At 36.6% G+C, this 15,373-nt stretch overlaps 1 long non-coding RNA gene across 1 annotated transcript in view; it reads right to left on the reverse strand.

The window, feature by feature from the left end:
• Window positions 1-2,193: 2,193 nt before the first annotated feature.
• LOC145982452 (uncharacterized) overlaps window positions 2,194-15,373 on the reverse strand; it is a 36,747-nt gene continuing 23,567 nt past the window's right edge. The window contains exon 5 of the long non-coding RNA XR_014441056.1: window positions 2,194-2,211. This is a non-coding gene — a long non-coding RNA (uncharacterized LOC145982452). The remainder of the gene's footprint in view (window positions 2,212-15,373) is intronic.

A 15,373-nucleotide genomic window follows, 5' to 3' on the forward strand; every position in this document is an offset into this window, starting at 1 on the left:
TATTGCCACGACATACATTGTGAAAGGGGGGGCTCACACATCATAAAAAAATACATCGTAGCCGTTTACGCTGAGTGCCCGCACCTACAAAAAAAAATAAGGACCCGAAATACATCGTAGGCATTTACATTGAGGGCCACACCTACAAACATAAGGTCCCAAAATAAGATTGAGCAAAAAATAGGGCTAGAACATCATCAAATGCTATAAAATCAACAACAAATACATCAAAATCATCAAAATATGTCACAACTGAGGTTAAATACTAGGCCCACCTACAAGGATAACATAGAAACAAGCATTTTTACACTTTGTAGGTTATTTTAAATCGTAAAAGGCTGTAAAAAAGTGAATAGGTTAAGTTATATTACGTAAGATCATGGCATACCTACAAAGGTGAGGTTCCAAAAATAAGATTGAGCAAAAAATAGGGCTAGAACATCGTCGAACGCAATAAAATCCATAAAAAAATCATCAAAATCATCAAAATATGTCACAACTGAGGTTAAATACTAGCCATACCTACAACGGTGGCATAGAACCAATACGTTTCCACTACTGCTATCGCGCAATTACAGCTAAATCCAAACGTCGCTATGCAGATACTCCATTCCGATGAACTTCTATGTAAATGGGGAGGTGAATAGGCAAAACATGCGCTATTGGTCGACTGACAACCCCGCATGGACAGATTCCTTCAAAATGACCGCTGCAGGCAAAATTATGGTGTGGGCAGGCATTTGGGGAACACGGATAATCGGTCCTTTTTTCATTCAAGGAAATTTAAATGTGGAATGATACCTGGGGATGCTACAGGAACAGATACTGCCGGCTCTGATGTCGAAAGATGGTACATTTCCCAGGTTTTTTTCAACAAGATGGTACGCCTCTCAATTATGGCGTCCAGGTGCGTCAGTACCTGGATGAACAATTTCCTGGGGCATGGGTTGGACGACGTGGGCCAGCTGAATGGCCTGCCCGATCAACAGACCTAACTCCAATGGATTTCTATGTTTAGGGACACGTTAAGGCTTTGGTGTATGATGTGAAAATTCGTGATCTTCCTCAGCTGGAAAAACGTATCATGACTACCTTTGAGCAAATTTCACCAGATACCTTGCTCGCTGTCCACAGACATTGGTAGAAGCGCCTGCACACGTGCATTGACCAGCACGGACAACATGTGGAGCACATTCTGTACCAGGTAAACGTCATTTTCAGTTGCCAATAACTTTTGACCAAATGCAGTTACATAAAATCTGATTTCAGATTTGACATCCTGACGAAATTCTAGCCTATGGTCATGTATCAGATGACCCACCTATCATTTTAATTAAAAAGTTGAATTCAAGATGACGAAACCATGATGGCGGTCGTCCACGTGACATACTCCAAAAGGTGTCCCCCTAGGGCTATTTTGTATCGGCCATATCAAATTCCATGAAAATACATCACTGCGGATTTTACAAGGGGTGATAAGGGACTTCGGATACACCCGTATATTCACTTCTGCATTGAAATTGTACCTAAGGACATTCAAATTTTATAATAGATCTTTACGAAATAAGAGTTTTGAAAGCAACGTATTAATTTTTCTAAGTTTGAGCCTATCTGGAAGAAGGATTTATACTCGATACCTCTAATTAAGTAAACCACTTGAAATAACCAATCTTTTCAGAATAATTAATTTAATTAATTAATTGATTTGTAATACAAAATTATTAAAATGGTTTAAATTTATAAACAATGCATAAATATTTAAATATTTCGTAAATCATGAGTTTAAAGTGAATTATAATAAAGCATTGGAATTCAATTCATTTTCTAATTAACTTCTTTAACGTCGTCGTAACCTTGTGCTAATGTATGTTAATTCAGCCGGTAGTAGATCATAATCACATACCTTATCTATAATGTTTATACTGTATAGGATAATCAAGAATTCTTGTTAAGGTGATTCCTCTAAATTTCAGATGTTTATTACGTACATAAGTACCTACTCGTATGTAACTTGACATCAACCTCTTCCTGATCAGTTTGCTTACACATTCGCGTAGCCATTTCTTCCTTATATGTACCAAGGAATCTTCAATAAGTGTCTTCTATCAATTAAACTCTTATAGAAAAAAGTGGGAAAATTCACAATAAATTATAACATAAAAATATCAAATCTATGACGGAAATTTTACTTACTGCACTTAGGTAGCGGAACTAGAGGGAGAATTGAAAAATTGAAATTTAATTTGAGAATATACACCGTGTTTCAAAAAGTTAGACAACCATAATATTGAGTGCCTATCAATATCAAAACACTTCGAGATATTCACATTAAGTTTGAAACGAACCTGAGAGTTTAAGATTTTATATTTGTATGAAGTTAAGATTTTTAAAATGTTTGTTACTTCAAATAATGTGCAAACTGTCACAGACAATTATAGTTAGATTGATACAGTTGTAGTTGGAACTTTTATATATGTTTATAAATACGTCAAAATCTGTTCGTGTTGACGTCACTTTCTCATGTTAGCAGAGGAGTGAACCCACCTGAATGTTTCTCACCTGACGACAGACTGAGTTTGGAAAACAGGTGAAGGTGAAGAATCAATAAGAACTGGGAAACGGAGAGAATTCAAGTATAGATTTTGGGTTTTCGAGTATTTTTCTTGCCGATAAGTTGAAAGTAAGCAATTAATTATGATCTTTGACTTTCGCTATATGTAAGGGAATTGCCCAACGTTAGTATTGAATGTTCTAGTGTTTTACTGGTAAGTGATTATGAAATATACGCGATTATAAAACTGCATTTTAACTTTGAAAACAGTGTTGTGTTTCTTTTCTACCCATCAAGCCCTGATGATTTGCAGATTCTCATGTTCCCGACTTAAGGAGTAGCGGACTAACTTTGTGATGACTGGTGTACAACCGGGGGACGTTGGATAGTTATTTTGGCACACCAACGTGGGGCTGAGAGCATAATTATTTTGGTACAATCGTGGGAGCTCGAGTGCAAATTATCCTATCAATTCAAACGTGATGCCCGATTTAGTGCATACTGAAAGTGTTCGTCCATAGAATTCACGAAGGTGATAGTGATAGTCCTTGGAATTCACGAAGGTAAAAGTGTGATAGTGAAGTGAAGGTATTAACTGGGAAGAGCCATAGACGGTGTAGTAGAATGGAGTAAGACGCAACAGAAAGGAATCTGCGAAGCAGAGGCAGAACGACAATGGATGCAGAAACCAAGTTTGGATGCTGTGATGATCTTACCAATGACGGGGAATTCTTCCAAAGTTGCCAATGTTTGCAGAGGTTTCATAGTAGTTGTGATGGGCAGGAATTAACGTCGGTATCAAATAAAGAGATGCGATGCACATCATGCGTGTCAGCACCAGAAACAGAACCAGAAACCAGCGTTCCTACCAAACCCTCAACAGATCAATGGCTATTTGATTGGTTGATGAAAGATAAAGCAGAACGAAACCAGAAAGAAAAGGAGGAGGAGAAACAGCGTAAGAAAGAGATGGCCCAGATAGAGAAAGTTCAAAAAAAGGAGATGATGGAGTTTAAACTGATAGTTGAGTCTATAGAAGAAAAGAGAAGGAAAGAGAAAGACGATAAAGAAGAAAAGAGAAGGAAAGAGAAAGAATAAGAAAAGAGAAGAAAAGAGAAAGAGGAGGAAGAGGAAAGGAGAAAGAAGGAAAAGAAGAGTAAGAAGAAAAGAGAAAGAGGAAGAAGAAGAAAAGAGAAGGAAAGAGTAAGAGGAGGAAGAGAGAAAGAGAAAAGAAGACTTAGATATTTTCCGTGCATTTATTGAAAACAAGGAAGAAATGAGGTTACAGGAAGATATAAAACTAATGTCAAAGTTACAGGCTCTATTCTCTCAACACAAACTTGAACAGGTAGAGAGCATTCAGAGGAGAGAGAGAAAACCTTAGTATTAAAGTCACTGAAAAGGTAGACGAAAGTGTAAAGAGTCGTGAAGGAAATTTCTCACGTCCTCGAAGATTCAACAGAGGATTAGGCAGGAGAGGTTTCAACCAAGATCAGAACGAAAGACAGAGAAACTCCTACAGCCTTTGATCATTGGACAGTTGCCGTATCGCATTCGGAACCTTTGCCTGGAACATGTTCCGCGAACGGTGGATGAGTTGACGCACTTTTTAAAAGACTTTGATATTTATGATGACCCTGATGCCTGGAAGCATAGAGACGACTCCAAGAATAAAGATGCTGCAGGGAATAAAAGTTTTAAGATCCGGAATATCAAGACGGATTCAGAGAGTCGTGAAGGAAATTTCTCACGTCCTCGAAGATTCAACAGAGGGTTAGGCAGGAGAGGTTTCAACCGAGATCAGAACGAAAGACAGAGAAACTCCTACAGGTCTCTTCCAGAACAAAGGCAAAACTCTCCAGGCCGATGGCGTTACGAAGAACGACGTAGCCCTTGTCCGCCTAGACAGTACTCTCCACAACTTAGAGGCGATAATTGTGGTGCTTTCTCACCAACACATGACGTTGCCTCAGAGCAGGAAAAAGCAGTGGAGACTACTAGAGGGTTTCTGCACAACCAGCGATCTCAATCATGTCAAACAAACGTCGACCTTTTTCTAAGTGCCTCCTATTCGTTAAGGCAAATAAACTCGAAGGGACGAAAAATACAAGAATAATATGTAGGTTATTTTTGCTGACCGAAAATGTATCTTCAGGCAGTCAAGTGAAAAAAAAATTCCGAATGTAAAACTGGTATATTTTCCGTAAGATTCAAGAAGAGAGTGTTAGTTTGTAGACAAGTAGAACTGGAAATCGGTGGTCCGAATTTTAGCACCAAAGTATTCATTTAAGAAGGTTTTGGTTCTGACTTCCTCTTTCGTATGCTTTTTCTAAAAACTGCACCAGGCAGAAATAAGTATTAAGAAAAATGCAGTTGATATGTTGTTTATTACCACTCCTGATCAAATGTAGGAGGATTTTCCAGATATATATTTAGTGCGGTACATCCGAAAGGTCCAGGATGAGGATATAATCGGAATGTATAAATCCGTAGACATCTCACAGAATGTCCATATAGTAAATATTTGGATTGATTCCTATAAGCAGGAATATAGTGCTGCTGTGGAATTTGAAGGCATTATTCTAGAAGCACAGAAGCAAGAAGAGTGTTGAGTTTGAAGTGCTATAGGAAAGTAGTGATTTAGTTCACCGCTTATCTAACCCTATACCGTTTTCTACAAAGTCTTTCTGGAGAAGAAACTAGATATATGGAAGCCTACTGTTCTATTAAACCATCATGGAACCAATCATTGCCTTATTTCACTGCTTATTGGCTGATTAACTATCCTGGATTACATTCTGTTCTGGACACTGTAAACTACGCCCCTTCTGAGCTGTTGTCAAATGAAGAGAAGCCAAAATTGAGTCATTCAATTGTCAAGATAAACTATATTTCAATGTTCTTTATGTACTCAATTTTTTTTTCAGAACTTGTAAATTACAATTTCATCAAAAATTTCCCCGGATGAGGGGCAATTGTAACGAACATGAAAGTTTAAGGTTTTATATTTGTAAGAAGTTAAGATTTTTAAAATGTTTGTTACTTCAAATAATGTGCAAGCTGTCACAGACAATTATAGTTAGATTGATACAGTTGTAGTTGGAACTTTTATATATATTTATAAATACGTCAAAATCTGTTCGTGTTGACGTCACTTTAACATCTCAGCAGAGGAAAGAACCCACCTGAATGTTTCTCACCTGACGACAGACTTGAGTTTGGAAAACAGGTGAAGATGAAGAATCAATAAGAACTGGGATACAAAGAGAATTCAAGTATAGATTTTGGGTTTTCGAGTTTTTTTCTTGCCGATAAGTTGAAAGTAAGCAATTAATTATGTCCTTTGACTTTCGCTATATGTGAGGGAATTGCCCAACGTTAGTATTGAATGTTCTAGTGTTTTACTGGTAAGTGATTATGAAATATACATAAAACTGCGTTTTAACTTTGAAAACAGTGTTGTGTTTCATTTCTACCCATCAAGCCCTGATGATTTGCAGATTCTCATGTTCCCGACTAAAGGAGTAGCGGACTAACTTTGTGATGGCTGGTGTATAACCGGGTGACGTTGCAAGTTTCTGTATTTCAAAACTATACACATTGACATGCTTTTCCTTGACAGAATGTTTAGAAATATTTACGCTATTCGTCCTCAACAATCAACTTTCCAGTTGCATTATATTTCCTAGATTTTCAGTGTTACAATGAATGCAGTGAACAGAATCATTCTTTCTCAGAGGGATGGTAGGGGTATATTCCATAGTCGAAGCATACATTTTCAGAATTATTTTTTAAAATGATACACCTCTACCACCATTCTGAGAAAAAATATACTCATTTCTAGTTCATCATTTAACATATATATACGCGCACGTGTATATGCGTTTGTATAAACAAGAATGAAGGACTATTAGAAATGAATCGTCGTAGGATGACAAGTTTAGTATAGTTATTTCATTTTCGTCGTTCCCTCAGTCATTTATATTAATAATTTGTCCTTTCCATAACACCTAGCATGGATGCTAATTTTTATACCAATAATACCTGAAGTCTCTGTCTAGGTGAAAGCATATGTAAAAATATGCATACATGAAAACCCGTAAAAAGGTACAAAATGATTCAACTTTTACTCTCAAATAATAAATATGGACAAATTTGAGCTAGTTAGTCTCTATGGAGACTAACTAATGAGAAACAAACAAGTAGTTCCTCATTTTGTATTATGTTTTGAGTACTCAGACTGTATCAAGAAGCTTCTATTGTGAACTAACTAGACAAGATACATGAATAGGTGAATCGTGTGTGATTTCACTTCATTGTTCTCTGAACTCACCAAGTTTTAAGCTTCATAGTTTGGAATATATGGCAGCATTAAAAATTGATTAATTGTTAACTATCTATTATTTCACTATCCAAGACAGACAGACAGGTGTATGTAATTTATGCGACATAAATTATGTCACACGTATGTTCCTTAATCCTCATTTTCGAAAAATAGTAGATCTTTGTATTTGTTAATTTCCGAAATGTAGACAAGTCACTTTTGATCAATTGCTGTCTTTCACGACTTAATTTATTGCTCCGAATTTATTTATTTATTTATTTTATTGCGTCTTATTTATCATGGCGAAGTTAAGATTTTGTAGCCTTTTCTACGACTTAACCATTTTACAGCGAAATTTAACATATGAAAATTAGAAAACAATATTAAACCAATACATAAAAAGTTAAATATTTGAAACAATGAAAAAATTACAAAGAGAAATTACAAAAAAAGAAGAAAAAGAGAGAAATGCATATGGGAATAGAAGTCTAACCTATACTCACGAGCATACAACAACAACACACACACACACTTTTATATTCCTGACTGTATTACAGTAGTTAGGGATTTGAAATATTAATGTGAATTAGGGTCCTCAGTGATTTTCTCCACTTAACGGTATTCAATTTTTCACTAAAGTGTATAAGCTTGCACTAAGGTACTAACTATTTGTGTCCAATAAGAAATGTTTTAATTGTGTCTTAAAAACATATGTAGCTGTCTACCAAATTTAGTCTTCGTAGTTCTGAGACACCGATTATTGTCACAGAGGAAGGGATAGTCACAGAAATGACTAACTTAAAATCACCAATCCCAGCGTATTACTACCCTATAAACAACTATGCAATATATAGAACCACACAAGTCATATCTAGATAGAATTAGACAATATCTGTTACTCATATGATTTGTGTCAATTGATGTTTATATGTCTAGTTGATGAAATATCGGACTCCAGCCTGTTTCTGGATTCACCTAAACAGAAAAATAAACGCAAAAATTATTATTGTTTGTTGTGACCAGTGGCCGTGATGGCTCAGTTGGTAATGCGTCTGACTACCATGCTAAAGGTCCCGGGTTCGATTCCCGGCCGGTTCAAATCCGGGAACTTTTCTAACGTTGGAAGCGGCCCAGGCGCCCACCCAGTGTCGAATAATATGGGTCCCTGGTGGAATACCTGGGGGTAAAGGCGGCCAGGGGCGTGGTGCTGAGCACATCACCCCCACTCACGACCGAATCAGGAAAGTGTGGGGCGTTACCCTCGCACAACCTATACGCCTTCATGGCGTGGTGCTAAGCACAGGGGAGTACTTTACCTTTTTTACCTTTTTTGTTGTGACCAGTTGTATACATTGATATTAAAATGAAAGCACACCAGAAACAATGTTAACAAAAGATTTAGTTACAATACAGATTCTGCAATATGCTATATTGTAATCCATAATCCATTTTTGACACCATATGTAGTGCGGGTACACATCCCAAGTGAGATTGGAACAAAGAAATTGTGTTCAACCAAATATACGCTGTACGCATGAAATACAGTATTCGAGTTCAGAGGATACGACAAATACCCGTTTGCTACTTTATATATTCATTTGACTGGTTAAACCGTACCACGTGACAATACACTACACTATACACCGTTCCATAATGTAGTGCAAACGGTGTCGACGATAAATTAATGCCTTCACCTTAATAACTCCTCATATTGTTATCGGATTACAATTAAACTTCACACACATGTAATATGATATATTAATGCACACAGTTTTTTTTATTTGCAGATAACTCAATAAACAACATGCATTACAGAGAAGAACAAAGAGCTGTAATTCAGTTCTTGCAAATAGAGGGTTGTTACAGGCCATTGTCAAAATGCGGTGGTCAGTAATACCCCAAACCCCTTGCAGTTTTGATTTAGATCCATATGGCCTACATTTCGTTGCCCCTCTCAAAAACAACCTTCGTGGACAGAAGCATTTCCAGGACGTGGAAGACATTAAATTCGATGTGAAGGCATGGGTCAAAATACAACATCCGACCAGGGGGGGATTTTTTTCCTCTTCAAATAATATAAAATTCAACATTTATATATTTTTCCAAAATATATGCAAAAAACTTTACACCTTAAATGCACCAAATTTAATCCATTAGATGAAAAAATAAAGTATTTAAGGGTATTCTCGAAGAGAGGGGGTGGGAGAAATATCCACCTCCAAAATATTAGGCCTTATTTTACACGTGGGTTCTAGGGGGATTCTGAATTAAACGTTGGGGGGACAGTATCCTACTCTAGATCTTAGATTATCGCGGGTATTTTAGTTAGAGGGAGATTGAGCATTAAATTGAGGGGGTATCCAATTCTTGGGTATTACTATTTTCTTATACTGTTGCGAAAATTCTGGTGTGGAGAATGGGAATTCCTTTTTTGGAGGAGGCAATATCAACAGTAAGTCTGAAATTGGCATGGAAATTTTTGTGGAAGGATTTAGTATTAAATTTAAAGGGGGACATAGGAAGCTCTTGATAAAGTGTTAAATTTTAGATTATCAAGAAATTTCTGTAGTGGAGAGAGAGTTCGAACATTAAATACAGATCAGCGATATGATATCCACATGTTTTCGACCCGGAACGTGCCAAGAGAAGCTGGAAAAGACTAAATATCTCGGGATCGTAAGAATGTATTGAAACCCCATTAAATTAATATTCTTGAAAGCCTGCAAAGAAATGGATGTACAAATTTTCTTGCTCGCTTCGCTCGCACTTTTGTGTTGCTTCAATGCTTGTTTGGCGCATTACTGAAGTGAATGTGAAGTTTTATACTATATCTGCATTACAAGACATAAGCGATATTCTTGATGTTAATTAATAACATCACTTCTTAAGATATAATGCTTTGGTTAGTATACTGCTTAATTTAAAGCGAATGTATCATTTAGAACAAAAATATATCTAATCCGCATTTCTAACCTCATGTGACAGGAAAATTTTACTTTAACAAGTTACATTTGCACTGAAGATAAAAAATCCACTTAATTATTGTTATGTTACTAAAATATATTTACCCCAAGAAAACGTGGGCGGGGGGGGGGGGTATGAGTTCGTTAAAAGAAAAACCGTATTATGTTATTGCCCTCAGCTTAAGAATTTCTAGCTAGGTTTCTGTGAAGTCTCGCGAAACAGAATCTGTCATGTGGCTGGAGCATGTTATTTGGTTTGCCAAGATTGAATTTTCTATCTTTTTCTTAAGTTGTGGAACAACTTGTGTGAAATACTCAAATTGTGAGTTTTATAAACCCACTCACACACACTATTTATGTGCATATTTAGATAATTTAATTTACTACATTTAACCAATCAATGTGCTAACTATTTTTTTCGAAAATCGAACAATAAAAAGATATGGAGAGTTTAAGATGGTATTTCATTGAAATAAACATAACTTATTATGTATTCAACAAAAATATTTTGTGGGGATTATGATGAACAATGAACCTCTGTTTAAGGAGGAGGGGCAGATCAAGTGTAAAGATGAGAGGAAAGTTACTTTCGGTAGACACGCTGTCGTAATAGTACTATAAAATGTCCTATTACTGGAACAGAAAAGTACAAAGTACAAAGTACAAAGTACTGGAACAAAGTATGACCCCACTCAGACTGGTTTTCGCTACACTTAAAACTATGTCAAGATGCTTATATAAGCTTATTGTCTACAGTGTGCTACTCTGTCGAATCCAAGAATTTAGGTAAAAGAACTAGGGGATTTCCCGAAAAAGTAGAACCCCCCTCAGACTGATTTGGCTACACGTACAAAAACCTGCATCTGTCAGATTGTTGTTCATAGGATCGTAAAAAATATGCCCCTCTTGGCACTGTTTTGGCCACATTTAAAACTAGGCCAAGATGCTCGTATGAGCTTATTGCCTTTAGTGTAATACTCTGTCAAGTGTAATCTTATTAACTACAAAGCACACTGCTGAACCCAACTGATATTTTTATTAAGTAAATAGTTTTTGATTTGAGCCCCAAAAAATTATATATAAATACAAAAACCAAAAATAGTAACACACTAAGTATACATACTAAGTGTACACACTAATTATACACACTAAGTATACAAAGCACACTGCTGAAGCCAACTGATATTTTTTTATTAAGTATATAGTTTTTGATTTGAGCCCCAAGAAATTATATATAAATACCAAAACAAAAAATACCAAATCAAAAATATTGTAATCAATGCGATAAGAATATATCTAGCCCCAATTGGGCTAAGAACCAACGTAATTGTGATCCTGAGAAACGCAAAATGCTCACTAAAATATGTCCAAAATGCCATAGAAAATTTTGCAAGGAATACTTCTATAGGCATATAGGCGCTTGTTCAGCACAGGCATCATCAGTGCCCCCACAGCCATCTACATCTGGTCTAAAAAGAAAGCTTGTTACATACGATAATACTAGACTGGCAAAGCGACCAGGCAATGGACCCATTCAGAGTAGTTTTGACGGTCAACTAAGGGATTACCGTTTCGTATCAGAGCCAAGATGTGATATTAAGAATTTTTTGAACAGTAAAAATCCTGCTGCGCTAGCTATTCTAAATGCACAAAATCGCTCTTATAAGCTATCTCTTACATTGTATACTTAATATAAGAAACCAAACCGTACAAAATTTACACACCTGCACATAACAGAAACTGTACCTGTATACTCAATCAAACTTGGACGAAATACTAAGCAGGTTGATAGACCAATTTCATATCAAACATTCTGAGTTTGCTGCTAAAGAATCAGGATGGAGTCTTCGTGGATCCCCACTCAGGCTCTACGTTAATATTTCTGAATTCAGACCTCTACAAGGTTCTACATATCTGCCTTTACCTGACAATATCAAAAACAAAGAAGCTGTTGTCAACGTATATAATACCGACCAGAAATGCTTTTTGTGGAGTATTTTGGCTGCTTTGTTTCCAGTTTTAGATAATCCACAGCGAATAAGTTATTATAAACAGCATGAACATGATTTTGATGATGCTATGGATGGCTTCGAATATCCAATGTTTGTCCAGAATATCGATAAATATCGATTCAAGAAAATCAATAAATTCGAAAAAGGGCCCAAAGATAGCAATGGTATGCATTTATCTATTAATGTATTTATTTGTTCTGCTAGTTATGGTGATTGCTTGAAAGACCATCTTAGAATCAGCAACCTTGATGATGACTCTGCTGTCCCGTTCGATCTGCTCTTAATTGATAGAGACGGCACATACCATTACACTCTGATACGCAATCTTCCTGCTTTAGTTAGAAAACAACTAGGCAAAACCAATACAATATGCAAGGTGTGTCGAAGATGTTTTACTGTATTTGATGGTCGAAAAAAGTATATGGTGTTTATGAAAATAATACCGAAATTGATAAAAACAATTTGGCTGAACATTTAAAATACTGTGGCAACCATAAACCTGTTCATATGGCTATTCCTAAACCAAGCGAAAATGCCAAATTCAAAAAAATTCGAAGCGTTGTTGCGGCACCCAGCATACATAGTCTGTGATTTGGAATCAAACTTCAAGCCGCTTGCTTTCTGCAGCCTAAGTACAGCGTATCAGCCACACGAACCTTCTAGTTTTTGTTATGTGGTTTTACAGGATGGTGTTATTAGTAAATCATACTTATACAGGGGACCAGATGCTGTTAAAAAATTTGTGCATCATAAAATAGAAAATGTGTGCCATAGCATAGCCTTCAATATTTTGTTAAAATCAGAACCTATGCTACCTTTAACAGAGAATCAAATCGAAGATTTCAACAGTACAGAAAAATGCCCGGTATGCAATTCTGAATTTTCGGATACAAATATCAAGGTGTGTCATCATTGCCATACGGACGGTCGATATAAAAGGCTTTGTGTAGTAGCTGTAATATTAAGATCCAGAGACCAAAATTTGTCCCGATATTTTGCCACGTTGCATCTAATTATGATTTTCATCATCTGATCAGATACGACGTGTTTAAGAAGCAAGACATAAATATTTTAGCAGAAAATGACGAAAAGTATATAGCTATTAGCAAAATAATCAGTGTTAATTGCAGGCCCACATACCTAATATTTCTAGATTCATATAGATTTTTGTCGGCTAGCCTTGCTACTCTGGCCAGTCAATTATCTGATGCCCAATTCTAAATTACATCTGACACATTTCCAAATTTGGACCTGAAATTCATTAGGCATAAGGGTATATATCCATATGATTATGTTACCGAATTTTCTATAAATTTGACGAGAGAGCTTTGCCACCGCAAGAAGCGTTCTACTGCAAACTCAGAGCATCAGGAATCACCGATGACGATTATCGCCATGCCCAGTTCATGTGGACCAACTTAAATTGTCAGAATCTTGTTGATTATCATAAATACTATTTGGCATTCGAGGTGAGGCTCTTAGCCGATGCCATTGAGTCATTTAGAGCAACCTCAATACAAGATTATTACCTTGACCCGATCTATTTTTACAGTGCTCCAGGCCTAGCATGGTCTGCGATGTTTCTGAACACTAAAATAAAATTGGATCTGATCCAGGACCAGGACATGTATCTGTTCATCGAACAATGTATAGAAGTGGCATGGTACAATGTTCTCAAAGATATAGCAAAGCCAACAACAAGTATGTCCCCGATTATGATCCTGCACGACCATCGAACTATATATTTTATTTGGATGCCAACAGCCTGTATGGTTATGCGATGATGGATAAACTGCCATATGCAGGGCTTGAGTGGGTTGAAGATTTTAATATTAAGGATCTTCAAGACTTTGATGACAGTGACTATGGCGTGTTCTTAGAGGTGGATCTGGCAATTCCTGATAATTTACACACCCGGTTTTCTGATCTGCCGCCAATACCTGAGGTCAAGTGTCCACCTGACTCTAAACAGAAGAAGCTGATGATGACTCTGGAGCCAAAACAGGGTTTTGGCATATAATACAAGAACCTCCAGATCCTGATGCGTCACGGTGTTAAAGTAACCAAGGTTGGCAAAGTCTTAAGGTTCAGGCAATCAAGGTGGTTGAAGCCATACATTGATACAAACACCGAGCTTCGAACACTTGCGGTACTCCAATTTGATAAGACCTTGTTCAAATTGATGGTCATTTCGGTGTATGGTAAAACCATAGAAAATGTCAGAAAACATACAGATGTCAAGTTGGTTACCGACCCCAGCCAAAGCAAAAAATTGTTAACAAAGCCTAAATTCAACTACAGAAGAATTTATGATGACAATCTGGAACTCTTCAACATGAAAAAAGCTAATATCAAATTTGATAAGCCTATTTATGTAGGGGCTGTATTATTAGAATTGGCCAAATTACATATGCTGGTGCTTTATTACGATGTGCTTAAGCCTTTTTATGGTGATTGGGTAAAACTGATGTATATGGACACGGATAGCTTTATCCTTGATATTCAGACATATTATATATATAAATATATAGCACAGCCTGCATTGCTTGAATATTTCGATACTAGCGAATTGCCTGGCCATCTGAATATTCAACCCCACAACAGAAAGGTGTATGGTAAATTAAAAGACGAGACACTTGGCGATGTTATTGTAGGATTTGTTGTTGTTAAGAGACAAGATGTACAGGTTTGAAACATCCAGTGGTGTTGTCACCAAAAAAGCCAAGGGCATTGGTAGAGTAACTGTAGACAAAGAGCTCAAATTTGAAGATTACGAAGATTGTCTCAAATCATGTAGTACAATCAGAACATCAGAATGTAGAATCCAGAGTGTGGATTACTTGTTGAATACAAATATTGTAAGAACGGTTGGTCTGGACCCACATGACGATAAGAGAAGCATTTTATCATGTGGTATACATATACTACTCGTCAACGATTGGTCGTTTCATGGTTGTTTATATACGTCTCTAAGCCTAGAAAATCGTTAACGATCAATCGGGACACCAGAGTCATCATGAAGGTTGCTGATTCTAAGAGGTTCTATCAAGCAATCGCCACGACTAGCAGAACAAATAAATACATTAATAGATCAAGGCATACCATTGCTATCTTTGGCCCTTTTTTCAAATTTATCGATATTCTCGACAGCCATTGGATATTCTAAGCCATCCATAGCATCATCAAAATCATGTTCGTGCTGTTTATAAAAATTTATTCGCTGTGGATTATCTAAAACTGGAAACAAAGCAGCCAAAATACACCACGAAAAGCATTTCTGGTCGTTATTAGCTACGTTGACAACAGCTTTTTTGTTTTTGATATTGTCAGTAAAGGCAGATATGTAGAACCTTGTAGAGGTCTGAATTCAGAAATATTAACGTAGAGCCTGTGTGGGGATCCACGAAGACTCCATTCTGATTCTTTAGCAGCAAACTCAGAATGTTTGATAAGCAATTGCTCTATCAACCTGCTTAGTATTTCGTCTAAGTTTGTATTTGAGTATACAGTTACAGTTTCTGTT

This window comes from Lepisma saccharinum, unplaced genomic scaffold (genome assembly GCF_977018435.1).
Source record: "Lepisma saccharinum unplaced genomic scaffold, izLepSacc3.1 HAP1_SCAFFOLD_173, whole genome shotgun sequence".
Taxonomy (NCBI): domain Eukaryota; kingdom Metazoa; phylum Arthropoda; class Insecta; order Zygentoma; family Lepismatidae; genus Lepisma; species Lepisma saccharinum.